We start from the raw sequence: 16,776 nt of genomic DNA, 5'->3' as shown, positions 1-16,776 counted from the left end.
AGGGAAAAGTGTTCTAGGTGGAAGAAACAGCACATGCTACGCAAGGCCTATGGCTGGAGAGAACCTGACCTACTTAAGGAACTCAAAAGAAACCCAGAATAGCTGGAACAAAGAGAGGTCTTGGGAAGGTAGTGAAAGAGGGATCTGGAGAGGTAGGCAAGGCCCAGATAGGGAGGGACTTAAGTCACGTTGAAGATTCTAAACTTTAGCTAAAGGACAATGGAAAACCATCAGTTTCCTTATCTGTAAAGTGAGAAATAATAATCTGAGTTACCAGGAAACAAAATGAGAAGAATGCAAGTGAAAGGTCTTGTAAGTTACAAAGCATGATAGGAATATTACTAACATTATGATACTACTAGTAGTAATACGCAGTGCTGCTTTCTTAAGTAACAGAAGTAACAGTTCAAATCTTCTAAGTGGGAATATGAAATTGTCTTTTTTTTTTTTTTTTTTAACCGTGCCATGCAGCTTGCAGGATCTTAGTTCCCTGACCAGGGATCAAACCTGTGCCCCCTGCAGTGGAAGTGAGGAGTCTTAACCACTGGACAGCCAGGGAAGTCCCTGAAATAGTCTATAACATATAAAACTCTGACTTAAAGGAACTGATGGAAAGGTCAGAAGTTTATTTCAGTTGAAACTTCCAGTGTGAGGGTCACGAAGCCAGGCATGAGCTGAGCTGTTTGGAGCAGGGTCATGCCATTTATGGCCACATGTATTTCTCAACTCCACACTGACTCCTCAATGCCACTTCCAGGAAAGATCAGTGTTCTGCCTCCTTCTCAAACCCACCAGAGCACAACGGCTGACACATTCTTTCCCCTTCATTTCTTCCAGCCACAGCTGGGGCCCAGCATCTCCTAGGTCAGCTTTTGTAGAAGCTGTTCCCAAAACATTACACTCTTCTGAGCTCTTCACAGCAATATAATTATCCCAGTTTGCACCTGAATTACATTTTAGGAGAAATTCAACACCTTTCCAAATCTGTGATGTTTTATTCTTACAGCGGTTCTGTGAAGCAGGCACAGACGAATCTCACAGAAATGACTTGAAATTGGGGGCCCTCCTCTCCTGTCTGACTGGCACAGATATGCTACCAGGAGAACTTAATGGTTCATTTTAGGCCATTTCCTCTTTGCCTGTAACACATTAAACTTTACCCAAGGACAGAGGTTGTGCAGGTACAGGCATTTGATTTAGGCCCCATTAACCTCTTCCCAGCCCTGGCCAAACAAACCAGACACAATTCTTCCCCAGAGGTCACTAACTACTATAATGTCCACAGTACCACACACCAGAGGTTGCAAACTTGTATTTTGTCTTTGATTTACACAATGCCTTTTAAATCTTTTTGAAAATTTAAATGCCAGCTTTAAAAAATCATGGTATTTCACATAAAAATCCAGATTGCCAGGGCTTCCCTGGTGGCGCAGTGGTTGAGAGTCCACCTGCTGATGCAGGGGACACAGGTTCGTGCCCCAGTCTGGGAAGATCCCACATGCCGCGGAGCGGCTGGGCCCGTGAGCCATGGCCGCTGAGCCTGAGCATCCAGAGCCTGTGCTTTGCAACGGGAGAGGCCACGACAGTGGAAGGCCCCACGTACCGCAAAAAAAAAAAAAAAAAAAAAAAAAAAAAATCCAGATTGCCAGCTTTTCTTTTTTTAAAAAAAAATTTTATTGAAGTATAGTTCTTATAATGTTGTGTTAGTTTCAGGTGTATCTAGTTTTTCTTGAAAAATCAAGATCTGACATCAATGTCTGGAGCTGAGTACAGACTTATGACCAGCATACTCTACCACGGTCCCCACTCTGACTAGATCCTTTATGAAGGTCCCACGACAGGCCCAGAATATCTGAGTTTGTGCACCCACCCCTGTACAGACCAGGTATCATGAATACCAAATCCCTCCTTTGTGACCCTTTCATATGAACAGGGCTTATTTACTCTGTTTGAGTGCAACTTTGGGAATGTTTTGGAGACCTTTATGTAGATGAGAAAACAAGCTTTGGCCACTCCAGTCCATCTCTGGTGGATCTTAATTATTTGCAGCTACTTCCCAAGGGTAAAGGTAAAAAGCTTTATTCTACCAGACTTCTCATAGGCCACTCCTTTCTGTTGTCTCCTCTGTTCCATTCTGGCCCCTTTGTTCATTCATTAGAAATTCAGAACTTTTTTTTTTAATACTTATGAAGGTGCTGGGACAGTGGCCTCAAATCATTTTTGGAATGAGATGGAGAATTTAAAAAATGCATTACTGGAATCTCACTTCCAAGTATATATCCAAAAGAACTGAACACAAGATCTCAGATACGTGTATACCCATGCTCAGAGCAGCATTATTCATAATAGGTAAAAGGTAGAAGCAACCTAAGTGTCCCTTGATGGAAGAATGGATAAACAAAATGTGCTACAAACAATGTAATACTGTTCAGCCTTAAGGGGGGAAATGTATCAACCTTGAGGACATATGCTAAGTGAAATGAGCCAATCACAAAGAGACACACACCGTGTGATTCCACTTACAGAAGGTATCTAGAATACTTAAATTCATAGAGACAGAAAGTAGAATGGTGGTTGCCAGGGGCAGGGGTGAGGGGAAAGTAGAGAGTTGTTCAATGGATATAAAATTTCAGTTTTGCAATATGAGTAAGTTCTAGAGATTTGTTACACAACCATGTGACTATACTTAACACTACTGAACTATACACTTAAAAATGGCTGATGGTAATTTTTTTTAACCACAGTTTTTAAAAAAGTATTTTAATGCATCACTGGGTGTCAGGAGACCTAAGTTCTGCTAGAGGCTCCAACGCTGACTTGTACAACCTTCGGCAAAGCACTCTCTGGAACTCAGGTCATCATGTGCAAAATGGGAGGGTAGAAGAGAGAATACTGAAAACACCAACCTCAGTATGGGGCAGACGGATGTGACAGTGTTGTGTGAGCAACAGAACGCTTTGCAAGTATTACATGTGGTCATCAACTCAAACTGTGGTCTCTTGTGGTGACTTAAAATTAGATTAAAAAAAAAAAAATCGAAGGTCTGTGTCAAGTGCCAGAACCTTACAGAGGAAAGAATAAGAAAGAACCTGCCCTCACACTGCTCACTAGTGGAAAAAATAAAAACAGAACTAGAAAAAAATTTACAATATAACGTGTCACAGGTCAACCTAATATGTCAGATTCAAATACATACAACTAGGGCTTCCCTGGTGGCACAGTGGTTGAGAGTCCGCCTGCCAATGTAGAGGACGCGGGTTCGTGCCCCGGTCCGGGAAGAGCCCACGTGCCGCGGAGCGGCTGGGCCCGTGAGCCATGGCCGCTGAGCCTGCGCGTCCGGAGCCTGTGCTCCGCAACGGGAGAGGCCACAGTGGTGAGAGGCCCTCGTACCGCAAAAAAACAAAAAAAACATACAACTTAACTTCCCTATTTAATGGGATGAAGGTTGGGTATACACTACATGTTGTTTGGGTAAATCAAAAGTCTCAAATTAGTTAGAACACAAGTTTAAAGCTTGATAATCTTTTCAAGGTGTTTAGCCTAAAATAAAAAAGAAAAAATGTGTGTCTGTATTGCTTAGACTCATTTTTTACTGATATTTTAATTCAACAATTAATCTATTAATGTATTAATTTACTAATTGAATTTAATTAACTTAACTCCCATTTAAATAAAAGAAGCCCTGGGTAGTTGGAACAAAGAGCACTCCTGCTGGCTGGAATGTAGTCTACAAAGAGGAAAGGCCACAAGTGCTGGGGTTGGTGGAGATCAACATCCATACTCTGTTGACACAATTATGCCTCCATAAATATTATCCACAGCCAAGCTAGTGTACTATGATTAAGCTTTGTTTCTTTCTCACTGTTTTTTTTTTTTGCGGTACGCTGGCCTCTCCCTGTTGTGACCTCTCCCGTTGCGGAGCACAGGCTCCGGACGTGCAGGCTCAGCGGCCATGGCTCATGGGCCCAGCCGCTCCGCGGCATGTGGGATCCTCCCGGACCAGGGCACGAACCCGTGTCCCCGCATCGGCAGGCAGACTCTCAACCACTGCGCCACCAGGGAAGCCCTCTTAGTTTTTTAAAACATTTTTTTTCCTGGAGTTAATCATTAATTCAAAACAAAACAAAAAAAATTTTCTTTGCAAGTATAATTTTTTAAGATTTCACCCATCTGAAAATATGCTTACTTTACTGAATTCACAATTTGGCTAATTCATAAAGTTATAGGTCATAAATAATTCGAAAACATTCCTCCACCATCTTCCAGCATGGCTGATGGGAAGCATGGTACCATTCTGACGGCTGTTCCCTTGAACGTTAACTGCTTTTCTTCTGGGAAGCTTTTAGTAACCTTCCTCTATTTACTCAATGACCTGAAATTTCTGATTTCTTTTACATCCATTATGTTGGGCACTCAGTGGGCTTCTCATTCTGGAGATGTAGGCCATTTAGTTTTGATCTGATTTCTTGAATTATTCCTTCAATGATTGCTTTCCCTCCACTTTTCTCTATTTCTCTGTAACTCCTCTTAGTTGAATGTTAATCCTCCTGGGCTACTTCTATCTTTTAAAAATCTTTTCATGCCAATTTTCCAGGTTATTTTTGGGGGGAGGGCCAGGCTGTGCAGCCTGTGTAATCTTAGTTTCCCAACCAGGGATCGAACCCGGGCCCTTGGCAGTGAAAGCACAGTCCTAACCACTGGACTGCCAGGGAATTCCCCAGCGTTTTTTTTTTAAAAAAAGGATATTATCTCAATTTTATCTTCCAACCCTTTGAGGTTATTGGTTATCATATTCTTAAGATCTGTTTTATTCCTTTTTAAAATATACATACACTTCTGTTCTTATTTCTTGGATGTAACATCTCTGTATCTGAGATTATTTATCTTTTTATAAATTTATTTTTATTTATTTATTTATTTTGGCTGTGCTGGGTCTTCGCTGTGGCACATGGGCTTTAGTGTGTGGGCTAAGATGCAGTATGTGGGATCTTAGTTCCCCAACCAGGGATTGAACCCGGGCCCCCTGCATTGGGAATGTCGAGTCTTAGCCACTGGACGACCAGGGAAGTACCTATCATCTTTTTTTTTTTTTTTTTTTAATATTTATTTATTTTTGGCTGCACCGGGTCTTAGTTGCAGCATGCAAACTCTTAGTTGTGGCATGCATGTGGGATCTAGTTCCCTGACCAGGGATTGAACCTGGGCCCCTGCATTGGGAGCTCAGAGTCTTAGCCACTGGACCACCAGGGACGTCCCCTATCATCTTTTTTTTCTTTTGTGGTACACGGGCCTCTCACTGCTGTGTTCTCTCCCGTTGTGGAGCACAGGCTCCGGACGCGCAGGCTCAGCGGCCATGGCTCACGGGCCCAGCCGCTCTGCGGCATGTGGGATCTTCCTGGACTGGGGCACGAACACGTGTCCCCTGCATCAGCAGGCGGACTCTCAACCACTGTGCACCAGGGAAGCCCCCCTATCATCTTTTTAAGTTATACTTTGTTTTGTTCTGGTCTCTGTGGTGTTTCTGTATCCTCTAAGTTCCTTTGTTTTTGTTTATTTGTTTGGTCTTTGTCTTTCATGTTAGAGATTTTCTTCAACTACCTGGTAATCTCTGACAGTCCATTCATGTTTAAGACTGAGGCACTAAAGTTTTCTGGAAGCTCTGTGTTCTGAGACAGGGCTTTGCAGTTAGACATACTATAGTGGGTTGACTTTCACTTGGGACTCTCAGCTCTTAGTGGGTTGGATAGTGTCCCCCCCAAAAGATATATCCACATCCTAATCCCCATAATCTGTGAATGTGACCTTATTTGGAAAAAGGGTCTTTGCAAATGTAACTAAGTTAGGGATTTTGAGATAAGACCACCCTGGATTATCTGGGTGGGCCCCAAACCCAATAACAAGTGTCTATAAGAGATAACACAGAGGAGAGACAGAGAGTAGAGGAGAAAGTTATGTGAAGATGGAGGCAGATTGGAGTGATGCTGCTACATGCCAAGGAACACCTGGAGCCACCAGAAGCTGGAAAAGGCAAAGAAAGAAAATGCTCCCCAGAGCCTCCAGAGGGGACGTGGGCCCTGCTGACATGTTTTCAGACTTGATTGATTTCAGACTTCTGACTTCCAGAACTGAGAGAGAATAAATTTATTTTGTTTTAAGCTACCAAGATTTTGGTAATTTGTTATAACAGCCCTAGGAGACTAATACAGTATATATAGGTATTTCTTCTTGAGCTGGTCAGTTTTCCCAAAGGATCCTCCAATCTACTGATTGTAGGGTATTAGCCTGGCTAGGAGAATCTTAGGGCCAAGTGTGACAAGGGGGCAAGGTCACACCGTCTGTTATGTAGGCTTGTTTCAGCTATACTTAGCATCCCAGAGTTCAGATTCTTTCTAGATTAGATTAACCTTTCTTTCTTCTTTAAAAAAAATAATAAATTTATTTATTTATTTCTGGCTGCGTTGGGTCTTTGTTTATGCATGCAGGCTTTCTCTAGTTGCGGCAAGCAGGGGCTACTCTTTCTTGTGGTGCGTGGGCTTCTCATTGTGGTGGCTTCTCTTGTTGCGGAGCACCGGCTCTAGGCATGCGGGCTTCAGTAGTTGTGGCACGCGGCCTCAGTAGTTGTGGCACACGGGCTTAATTGCTCTGCGGCATGTGGGATCTTCCCGGACCAGGGCTCGAACCTGTGTCCCCTGCATTGGTGGATTCTTATCCACTGCGCCACCAGGGAAGTCCCTAGATTAACCTTTCAACAAGGTGTATTAATCGTGTTTTTAAAAATTTTCTGTATTTGACATCTTGGGGCTTTGCTAGCCCTGGACAGACTGGCCCTCCCAACACTAGCCAATTCTTAGAGACAGTAAACCATTCTCCTGCCAGTGCACCTTTTATATATAAACCAACGGATCTAAAACCCTTACTCCAACCACCTACTTTATCAGGCTCTCACAATCAGAGTCACTATTCCTCTGCCCTCATCACCCCAGGGCCAGATACCAGACAACTAGAGACAGTCATTACACCCAAATGTCCACTGAAATTATTAAACTAGCCAATCCTAAGCCTGCTTACCCAGCTTCACCTGTTCCTTCCTGTGGAAACCAAACTAAAGGCTGTGGCCAAGTTGTATATCCATACAATGGAATACAACAAAAAGGAATGAACTACTGCTATGTGCAACAATGCTGATGAATCTCAAAAAAAAAAAAAAAAAGCTGAGCAAAAGAAGCTAGGCACAAAAGCGTATATGTTGCCTGATTTTATTTATAGAATTCTTTTCTTAAAAAAATTTTTGGCCACGCCAAGCAGCATGTGGGATCTTAGTTCCCTGACCAGGGATGCACGGAGTCTTAACTACTGGACCGCCAGGGAAGTCCCTAGAATCCTTTAAAAATGCAAAAGAAAGATGGCAGAAAGCAGACTGTGGTTGTAAGATGGAGGGTTGACTGCAAAGGGGCATAAGCTGTGGTACTGGTAAACTGGTTCTAAAAAAAAATTTTAAAGCCCTGATTTGTGGCACTTTACCAATTTCTGTGGTGTAAATACTCCCACCATGGTCAATTTTGAGCTACTAATGTGATATCATTAAATGTAGATTTGAGAAGAGATGTACATAAAATTGGTTCTTCTGAGCTGGTACTAGGGTACTAGCCAGCTTCAGCACGCCACTACAGAAAGAAACAAAGTGATGAAAATATCCCATATCTTGTTTTGGTCGTAGCATGGGTTTATACCTTTGTCAAAATTTATCAAACTGTACCCTTAAAATGGATGCACTTTATTGTCTGTAAATTATACTTTAAAAATTGATTATAATGTTTCAAATGAAATATCCGCAATAATCAAAATGCCCAATAAGGGACTGGTCATGTTATTGTCTGTCTTCTTGACAGAATATGATGTAGCCATTCAAACAATTGATAAAATTTCAGCAACATGGCAAAATACGTTGCTATATTATGTTTTGTGAAAACGGCAGAATAGAAAATTTCATTTTTACCATGTTTGCCTATGCAAACTCTGTGGGCAGAGGGATAATGTTCGGCTCTTCTTCCTTTTGGCCACGCGGCATGCGGGATCCTAGTTTCCTGACCAGGAACTGAACCCTTGCTCCCTACAGTGGAAGCAAGGAATCCTAACCACTGGACCACTAGGGAATTCCCTTTTGGTTTTTTTTCTTTCTTTTTTTAAAAATGAGTTTATTTTTTTCTTTGTATTTAAAAGCAGTAGATAGCAAAATGGTTGAGAGCCCAGAATCTGCAGCTGGACCGCCTGGGTTAGGCAAATCCCAGGTGTTACTTCCCAGGTGGGTGACCTTGAACTTACCTAACCTCTTTTGAGCCTTAGTTTCTTGACTATAAAAAGGGCATAATAATAGTACCTATCTCATAGGGTTGTTGTGAAGATTAAATGAGTTAATATATGTAAAGAGAATAGAACAGTACAAAGAGTAAGGGCTTTATAAATATTAGCTATTATTCTTATGAGGCAATGATACTGTTTGGACAATAAACTTACTATGTCGAACATAGAATTTATAAAACATCTGACCTCAAGAAGCAGTGGTTCTCAACTGCGGGAGTAGGAGAGTGATTTTTGCCACGAGGGGAAAATTAGCAAGGTCTGGAGAGATTTTTCTGATTGTCAGGGTTTGAGGGGGTGTGCTACTGGCAAGCATGCTGCTAAAGAATCCTGCAATGCACAGGACAGCTCCCCACAACAGAGAATTATTTGGTCCAAAGTACTAATGGCACCAAGGTTGAGAAACCTCGAGTTACAGTCTAATAGGGGACAAAAGATACGTGTATACAAAATGTACAAATGTGAGATAACAGAAAAAACATATATACATTAATCTCTGCCCCCCATTCCTGGCACATTTACCCCATCCCTGACACAGGGCTACTGAAACCCTTGTAAATTTCAAGTGTTAATACTAGGAGCATCTTTTGTTCTAATAAGGTGACTCTGGCTGGGCTCCTGGATGGCAGCTGGTCACCAGAAAGACCAAGCCATAATTAGAAGCTTGGAATTTTCAGCCCTGCCTCTTACCCCCAGCTTCTCTGAAGAGGGGAGAGGGGTTGGAAATGGAGTTAATAACTGATTATGCCTACATGAGGAAACCCCTATAAAAATCCTAATAGGGACTCCCCTGGTGGCGCAGTGGTTGAGAGTCCACCTGCCGATGCAGGGGATACGGGTTTGTGCCCTGGTCCGGGAAGATCCCACATGCCGCGGAGCGGCTAGGCCCGTGAGCCATGGCCGCTGAGCCTGCGCATCCGGAGCCTGTGCTCCGCAACAGGAGAGGCCACAACAGTGAGAGGCCCGTGTACCGCAAAAAAAAAAAAAAAAAAAAAAAAAAAAAAAAAAAAAAAATCCTAATAGTAGGGAGTTCAGGAGCTTCCAGGTGAGTGAACACGTGGGGGGCGATGCACCCCAACTCCATGGGGACAGCAGCTCCTGTGCTCAGACCCTCCCAGACTTCACCTTATGTATGTATCTCTTCACCTGGCTGTTCATCTGTATCCTTTATCATATCCTTTAATAAACTGGTAAATGTGTTTCCCCGAGTTTTGTGAGCCGCTCTAGCAAATAGACCCCAAGGAGGAGGTCATGGAGGCCTCAGATTTGTAGCCAAGACGGACAGAAGTTCTGGGTAACCTGGGGGCCTGCTACTTATAATTGGCATCTGAAGTTGGGGGCAGTCTCATGGGACTGTGCCCTTAACCTGTGGGATCTATCTCCAGGTAGACAGCATCAGAATTGAGTTAAATTGACCCTCAGTATCAGAGAATTGCTTGGTGGGGGAAAATCCCCATATATCTGATGTCAGAAACTGTTGTGAGAATAAAGGAGACACACGACAGGAAGAGAGCTGGGTTTTCCCCAAAACAACAAAGCGGATAATCAAAATTGAGTATGTACTCAATTAAATAAAGAAAAAAAGAACAGAAAGATTAGAGGAGCGCTGGCCCAGAACACAGGATTCCCTGTAACACCTGGCCAGGAAGAGAGGCCTCAGTGATCCTCAGGGTTTGTGACCCACTGGGCGTACTTCAATGATTTTCAATTTTTACCTTTTTCTTTTTTTTGTGTGTGTGTGGTAGGCGGGCCTCTCACTGTTGTGGTCTCTCCCTTTGCGGCGCACAGGCTCCGGACGCGCAGGCTCAGCGGCCATGGCTCACGGGCCCAGCCGCTCTGCGGCATGTGGGATCTTCCCGGACCGGGGCACGAACCCGTGTCCCCTGCATCGGCAGGCGGATTCTCAACCACTGCGCCACCAGGGAAGCCCTACCTTTTTCTATCGGTACTTTTTAAAAAGCTTACGTCGTTAAAAGGCTTCACTTACTTCTCCATTGCGCTACCAGTATGAAAAACCATTCAGAGCCAGTCCAAATATGTTTAGTTCATACTAATTTTTAATGCAACCTGACAACGAGTTGAACCAATTTAAAATTCTTGAAAGTACATTTTTTTTGGGGGGGTGACAAAAATGTTACATAATAATACTTCAATTTTCATTTAAAATTGAACTACGTTGAGAAGTATGCCAATATTTCAGTGGTGGATATAATTTGGGATTACAGGTGATTTCTGCTTAACTCTTCACGCTTTTCAAACTTCTCCAGTGAGAAGCATGTATTACTTTGATAATTAGAAAAAGAACAAAGGAAGAAAATAAAGGAGGACTGAATAAATGAAAGGAGAAAACGGCTGAGGGTGTCTGGTCTGTCTCCAGACTCTTTGGCAAACACAGAAGGGGGCAGGGGTAAGACTAGACAATCTGCTCCACCTCCTTCGCATCTCTTGGAGGCGCTCCTAACTCAGGATCCAGGAAGCTTTTATCTCTATATTCTTGCCTTTTTTCTTCTTCTTCTTCCTTCTCTCTATGTCCCCAGTACTGAGTCCCTTTCTGCTTTGGGGTGGAGGGGGATACAATTTTTTAAAAAATCACCTGTTGGGACTTCCCTGGCAGTCCGGTGGTTAAGACTCCGCGCTTCCAATGCAGGGGACGAGGATTCGATCCTGTGTCGGGGAACTAAGATCCCACATGCCATGAGGCATGCCCCTGGTACCTCGGCCAAAATAAAATCACGTATTTTCAGAAAATTGTTTATAGAGGCTTGGTTGTGCCAGGTGCTGCAGGGCCCTTGCCCTTGAGCTTGCAAATCCTTCTCCAGACTTTCTCCCTACCCCTTTCCCTTGATTTTTAAAACCTAATTTTTAAAATATATTTTTTGATCAAAAAAGTAATACGTGTTCGCTGAAGAAAAATTGGAATACACAGAGAAGAATAAAAAATGAATATAAAATTCATCTGTAATCCTACCACCCAGAGACAGCCATTGTTAACATTTGGTTTATACATTCCCAGTCTTTTCCCTATTCATGAATACACAGGTATAATACATGCTTCCCTTCTTTGAACCAAACAGGACATCTATGTGCAATCTGCAAAACTTTTTGAGGTATACCATACATACAGTCAGTGCAAAAAATGCATGACTCTTAGGTATACCTCTTGATGAATTTTTCACATAAATACCTACAATATTTTAACTTGTTTTCTGTACTTGGCAATCTACTATGAACATTTCCCACACGATTAAATTATCTTCTATAGCATAATTTTTAAAGGCTAACTACAATTATAATAGTCCATCAGACTAATGTATTGTAACTTATTTAACCAATCCATCACTGTTAGGTATTTAGGTTGTTTTCAGTTGTTAACCACTGCAGTAGTTTCCTATCACTACTGTAACAAATTACTACAATTTTAGTGCTTAGAGCAACACAAATTTATTCTCTTACAGTTCTGAAAGAAGTCTAAAATGGGTCAGCAGAACTGTGTTCCTTCTGGAGGCCCTAAGGCAGAAACTGTTCCTTGCCTCTTCCAGCTTCCAGAGGCTGCCAACATTCCCTGGCTCATGGCCCCACATCACTCAGGCTTTTACCTCTGTCATCACATCTCCTTTTCTGACTCTCATCCTCCTGTCTCCTTCTTCTAAGGACCTTTGTGACTACACTGGGTCCACACAGACAATCCAGGATAATCTCCCCATTGCAAAATCCTTAATTTAACCACAGCTGCAAAGTCCCTTTTGCCAGGTAAAGGAACATATTCTTGGTTTCCAGGGATTAGCACGTGAACATCTTTTGGGGAATGTTATTCAGACGACCATAGCTATGAACAGTCCACTCTCCCACTTCTTTTTCTACCTCTGCTCTTCCTTTTCTCCCTCTCACTTTTAGTGTCTACTAGTTTGTAACCCCATTTCCAGTTCCAAAATCTTTTGCTTTTCTTTCTCTCTTTATAGAATATTAAGACATAATTTATCCTTGGGAGCTCAGTGATTGTTTCTGATCTATTGACGTCTAACTTCTTCTTTCCCAAGCACCAGCCTTTCTCCCAAATCCCAATCAAGAATGTACAGTTTCTGGGAATTCCCTGGTGGTCCAGTGGTTAGGACCCAGAGCTTCCACTGCCAGGGGCCCGGGTTCAATCCCTGGTCAGGGAAATAAGATCTGTCAAGCTGGGCGGCCCAGCCAAAAAAAAAAAAAAAAAAAGTACAGTTTCCCTTGATTGTCCCCTTATGACCTGAAAGACTAAATGTTTCTAAAACTGGACACACACGACCCCTCCCCTAACCTCTACCCCACCTTCCTGCACCAACTCAGCTCCTATACATGATCTTGTTTTTACAGTGATTACTCTCAAAAATACTCAAGGCTGGAGACCTAGGACTCACCTTTCATTCTTCTCTCTCCTCTGTCTCTAATCAGCCGCTAAATCCCATCAATTATTTTGTAACTTAGCATTCCTCTAATGTTCACCTAATATCTTGGCTATTGCTAGAGTGTGTAATCAGAGGATTTTCTCCCCATCCAAACCATACTGGTTGTATGGGGGTGGATTATCCTCTCCTCCAGGAAGCCCTCTTTGACCGCCCCTTCCTGGGATAACATCTCCTCCTTCTACAGAAAAAAACCCATAATTAAGTGTCCACTATGTGCTCAGCTTTTCAACCATCTTAAAATTTAATCTTTAAAGTATGATTTTAATGTTTACAAATGAGGAAACTGAAAAGCTAAGTAACTTATGCAAAGTAACAGAGCTAGTAGATGGCAGAACTTGAACCCCAGCCTGACCAACTCCAATGTCAAGCTTTTTGCCTCTATTCCACATGACATCCCTGGAGTTATGCCCGTGGTTTAAAACTTGCCTGTTCATTAAAATCACCTGGCAGGGGTACTTCCCTGGTGGTTCAGTGGTTAAGACTTCACCTTCCAGTGCAGGGGGTGTAGGTTTGAGCCCTGGTCGGAGAGCTAAGATCCCACGTGCCTTGTGACCAAAAAACCAAAACATAAAACAGAAGCAATATTGTAACAAATTCAATAAAGACTTTAAAAATGGTCCACATCAAAATAAATAAAATCAACTGGGGGACTGATTCTGAAGCTCCACACCAGAGCTACTAAGATTCTCTGAAGGTGGAACCCAAAAATCTATTTTTAGAAATTTCTATACTCATCATATGACATATTTTATTATTTATTACTAATCAGTATGCTTAAAATACATGCTTTATTCTACCAACTAGGGGAGGAAGTACTGTCCTATTCATCTTTGTGACCCATCCAGTACCTTTATAGAACAGGCACTCAAAAATATCTGTTGGTTATTTAAATGCTAAATAAACTATGAGGTATACTGTGAGCTACACTGTAATAAGAGTTCAGAGGATAATAACAATAATAACAGCTAGCACTTACTGAACCCTCATCACATGCCAGGCCCTCACTGTTCTAAGAAATTTAATGTATTAACTTCTTAGGACTTTGCAATAATCCTACAAGGCAAGATCAGGACACAACTTGCAGGGCCCCTAGTTCAAAAATTATTAAGAATTTCAACATGGTGACAGCAGAGCATTAAACCAAGTGAGGGGCCAGCATTTCTAAGCACCTGTGTGACTGTATAGGTCTCACACCTATAAGCCAACCCTGGCTAAAACGATTATCTCCATTTTACAGATGAGGAAACTGAGACACAAAGATATCAAATAAGCATTCCCAAGATCACACTGTTAATAAGTGAAGATATAAATGTGCACTACCTTAGTTACAGAAGGCTTCATTGCAAACTATATTTACGAAGTTCTCCAGTCCTTCAAGGTTCAGCTCAAAGCCCCCTTGTCTACTAAGTACTCTCACAAGTCAGGAAAAAAATCTCTCCTTCTCCTCTGATATTTTAGCTCCATTACAGCATTTGGTTTGAACCTTTCTTATGGACTTTATCACATCCCCATGTTATACCTGAAATAACCTGGGAGGTGGGGGTACATCTAATAAATTCATGTAGCTGAATGAATGAACAAAGAAACAAACTTATGCATGACTTGAAGACTGGGAGGGACGAGGAGGGATCCTAGGCAGGGGACAGGCCTAGGATAGTGCTGAGCACTTATGCAGGATGAAATGATATGACCAGCTTGACTGGACCAATGGTACACATGGGTGCTGGTGTGGATAACACTGGAAAAGACAGTGAAGTTTTAAAGTGCCTTTTACAAAGCTAGACCATCACTTCTCACGGGCCATAAGGACGAGTTGCATGTACCCCTCTGAGGTCAGCCAGCTTTGCTCAGGAGGAAAAGGCATCAGGTCATAGCGTGATTGCTTCTCCCCTCGCAGCCAGTCTCCTCACACATAAGCACCATGGGTTAGTGAGGTGACTGAGCTGGAGAATGCCATCTGATCTCATCCATTCACCAATTCATTGTTTAACAGATACTGGTGAACATCTCCTGTCATAAGACACTTGCACCGAGCACCTTCCCTACTCCCATTCATGCTCAGATCACCCAATGGTATGGAAGAGATTCTCCCATTTCACAAGACTAAGACGTTAAGTAACTTGCTCAGGATCAGACACCAGGAAGTGGCAGAGTAAGACTGAAATCCACTTTCTCTTTTTAATTTCAGAATTTGTTCATTGGACATGAATATTCCTGTTATACAGAATAGCATATTAAAACCCATGGACTCCATACACAGCTCAAGAAATACAACCTGAAGCCCCTGTGTACCTCTCCACATTCACTAAACCACATGGCCTCCAATTCCTCCTACTTGGGAAACACTGCAAGTGGCATCACCATCCGGAAATCTAGCAGGCACCAGTGACACCTCCCTCTCCTTCCAATCAATTACCAAGTTCAATACCTATCTCTATTTCCACTATTCCTTCTACCTTTCTCCTTTCTACAAGTATCAGCTCATATCTGGATTACTGCAATGGCCTCCTAACTGGTTTCCTTGCATCTTCTCCTCTCTCTTTCTGGTCTTAATCTTCACATTGCAACCCACAACCTTTTTAAACCTTTGAGTAGCTGCCCTCTGGTCTTAGGATATAGACAAAAGCATTGGCATGCGAGGCTCTCAGATGGTCTTTCCCTTACTCAACACTCTAGCTTTATCTCAGTCCCTTGTTCCCTGTATTTTGGGTGTGCCAGCTCTCTTGCAGTTTCTTATAATCCCCCCCCAGCTCCCTCCCACCACAGGGCCTTTGCACATGTTTGTTCTTCCCTTCTCCACCTGAATAACTCTTCCCTTTCTCAAGTATGCTTTCCCTGAGCCTCCTGGCTGGGTCATTCTTTGGTAGCTCTTTTACAACTTTACATCTGTTTGTGAGATTAACTGACTGAAGTTTTTCTTCCCTAATAAGCCAAGGGCCAAGAACCACTCGCTCAGTACAAAATACATGCTAAATAGATAATAGCCAATGTATAAACAACATATACAAGATGCCAGGCAGTGTTACTAGCTCTTAACATGTATCAACTCACTAAGACCTCCTAAAAGTTGTGTATGAGGCAGGTACAATTATTAGCCCCACTTTACATAAAGCAAAGAAAATCACACAAGCTTAGAAGTGGCAGAGTTGGGTTATGAACTCAGGCAGTCAGTTTCTGGAATCTGAGTGCTAAGCACTCACATTATAGCGCCCAGTAGCATCTGCTGAATGCATGACAGTGTTGGCTGTTTTTGATAGGGACTACAGAGCAACGATCTTAGCTCAACCAAAAAATCATTTCAGTTGGCTGTGGTAGGACCTTATGCTTGACTGGAACTTTGCTGCAAAACATTTATCTTCCCAGCATTTTATTCCTGCTACTTTAAAAATCCATTTCCCCTCACCGGTAGTATCATGACTGATGTTGAGCAGAGGTGTCTCAGCAAACTGATAAAAGGACAGGAGAAACTTGGCTTGGAGTGAAACAATTGCAGATCATTTGTAGTATGGGTAATCCTCATAAAGACAATACAAAGATTTTGATGGACATCATCTCACTTAATCTTCATTGATTCCTAATAAAGTTACACACACAGGGCAGTTCTTCATCAGCTGATAGATGAAGCAAAAGGCTGAGATTAAAAGGACTGCTAAGCCACAGGAAATCAACTCGTCACAGGATGGGTAAGGAACGGTGTCCCCACACTTCCAGCTTTAGAACTCCAGATATTTCTGGCAGAGAAAGATCTCGTCTTCCTTTAAGGAATAAAGGTAACTGGCCAACCTTTCCTAATTCTTTTTGCGTGTGTGCGCTGCGTGGCTTGCGGAATATCAGTTCCCCATCCAGGGGATGAACCCAGGCCACGGCAGTGAAAGCGAGGAATCCTAACCACTAGACCACCAGGAAACTTAATTCTTGGTTGGAACTTCTCAGCAAGGACAGAGTTGCTCTTAGGTTTTCCCAGTATGGCTAGAGTAGG

This window comes from Kogia breviceps, chromosome 19 (genome assembly GCF_026419965.1).
Source record: "Kogia breviceps isolate mKogBre1 chromosome 19, mKogBre1 haplotype 1, whole genome shotgun sequence".
Classification (NCBI taxonomy): domain Eukaryota; kingdom Metazoa; phylum Chordata; class Mammalia; order Artiodactyla; family Physeteridae; genus Kogia; species Kogia breviceps.
Note: the sequence above shows the minus strand (reverse complement) of the source record.